This window comes from Schistocerca americana, unplaced genomic scaffold, assembly GCF_021461395.2.
Source record: "Schistocerca americana isolate TAMUIC-IGC-003095 unplaced genomic scaffold, iqSchAmer2.1 HiC_scaffold_98, whole genome shotgun sequence".
Classification (NCBI taxonomy): Eukaryota; Metazoa; Arthropoda; class Insecta; order Orthoptera; family Acrididae; genus Schistocerca; species Schistocerca americana.
The window spans coordinates 90,001-92,500 of NW_025726763.1; positions in this window are offsets into that span (position 1 = coordinate 90,001).

Consider the following 2,500-nt stretch of genomic DNA (forward strand, 5'->3'; position numbering starts at 1 on the left):
TAACCTAACCCGTATTGTACCTTAACCTAACCCGTATTGTACCTTAACCTAACCCGTATTGTACCTTAACCTAACCCGTATTGTACCTTAACCTAACCCGTATTGTACCTTAACCTAACCCGTATTGTACCTTAACCTAACCCGTATTGTACCTTAACCTAACCCGTATTGTGCCTTAACCTAACCCGTATTGTGCCTTAACCTAACCCGTATTGTGCCTTAACCTAACCCGTATTGTGCCTTAACCTAACCCGTATTGTGCCTTAACCTAACCCGTATTGTGCCTTAACCTAACCCGTATTGTGCCTTAACCTAACCCGTATTGTGCCTTAACCTAACCCGTATTGTGCCTTAACCTAACCCGTATTGTGCCTTAACCTAACCCGTATTGTGCCTTAACCTAACCCGTATTGTGCCTTAACCTAACCCGTATTGTGCCTTAACCTAACCCGTATTGTGCCTTAACCTAACCCGTATTGCGCCTTAACCTAACCCGTATTGCGCCTTAACCTAACCCGTATTGCGCCTTAACCTAACCCGTATTGCGCCTTAACCTAACCTATATTGCGCCTTAACCTAACCTATATTGCGCCTTAACCTAACCTATATTGCGCCTTAACGTAACCCGCGTTGCGCCTTAACGTAACCCGCGTTGCGCCTTAACGTAACCCGCGTTGCGCCTTAACGTAACCCGCGTTGCGCCTTAACGTAACCCGCGTTGCGCCTTAACCTAACCCGCGTTGCGCCTTAACCTAACCCGCGTTGCGCCTTAACCTAACCCGCGTTGCGCCTTAACCTAACCCGCGTTGCGCCTTAACCTAACCCGCGTTGCGCCTTAACCTAACCCGCGTTGCGCCTTAACCTAACCCGCGTTGCGCCTTAACCTAACCCGCGTTGCGCCTTAACCTAACCCGCGTTGGGCCTTAACCCAACCCGCGTTGGGCCTTAACCCAACCCGCGTTGGGCCTTAACCCAACACGCGTTGGGCCTTAACCCAACACGCGTTGGGCCTTAACCCAACACGCGTTGGGCCTTAACCCAACACGCGTTGGGCCTTAACCCAACACGCGTTGGGCCTTAACCCAACACGCGTTGGGCCTTAACCCAACACGCGTTGGGCCTTAACCCAACACGCGTTGGGCCTTAACCCAACACACGTTGGGCCTTAACCCAACACACGTTGGGCCTTAACCCAACACACGTTGGGCCTTAACCCAACACACGTTGGGCCTTAACCCAACACACGTTGGGCCTTAACCCAACACACGTTGGGCCTTAACCCAACACACGTTGGGCCTTAACCCAACACACGTTGGGCCTTAACCCAACACACGTTGGGCCTTAACCCAACACACGTTGGGCCTTAACCTGCTCTGTAATTGTCATACGACGCGTTAAATTAGTGTAGTGTTGCCTAACTGCAACCCCCGCAATATAGTTTGCTACCCGCACTGCCCGGTCCCCAGAGTATCGCTTCATGTTAAACACCTTGCAGCTATACACTGTAATGCGGATGGCAGCAGGACGTACATGCTCAATGCCCTTCGCAGTTGTTCATTGGCATTCGCATGGCGAAGCACAGCCTACGTTGTGGTACGGCTTGTGTCAACTGTCCGCTGATGTTGTACGTCCAAATCACACACTGTACTGCACATTGGTCCTCATGTACTGAATGATACATCGTGGTACATGTGTGACCGTACCACGACTGCGCCAACAACGGCGAACCATACGGTCCAAATATTGTGCACTCAGCTACGTGTCGTCTCCCTATAAGAGCTGGATTGCAGTATGGTATGCCGTGGATGGCGATCAGCATGAGCCGTCTGTTGATGTAGTGGCGCGTGTTGTCAGACGTAGTCGTCTCTTCTCACTCACCGTGATAGCATGGTGCACTGCGTTCCACATCTGCGACATGCGACAGAGGCCGGTTGACAGTCGTTCGCGCAATGGACATCGCATACGTACGGGGGCCACCTTCCACGTGTTCGCGAAGCGTGCACATGTTGTTGCGTGTATGTGGGCAGACATAGTGTGTCGTGACACCTGACACAGGCATGCAACAATCGTTGAATTTGCAAATGGCGATGGACGTCTACGTTTGCTGGTGACGTTACGCAAATGAACAACTGGTAAACCGTTGTGGTGCGGTTGTTCTCGCTAGAGGTGAATCAGTGATGGCGACGATCGGTTGAGCTACCAACCGGTTGTTTCAGCGATACCCACCATGCCCACGAACGTGAATGGCATGTGGGTGTGAAGCGATACGCGGCGGTGGCTGGGTGGGACCGTCCCCGGCCGGTGAGGGGGGGCCTCCCGGCGTGCTGGCCGCGCGGTGCGTGGGCGCACGCGCTACAGCCGGCTGGTGGGGGCGGCCAGTGGCAGGCGCGCCGGCCGACGGAGGCGGCAGGCGGCGCAGCTGCGCGCCGGCGCACCCTGCACGCGGCGCCGTGCGGCCAAAGTAGGTCCTCGCGGGCCCGGTGCGAAGCGCGGTGGACAT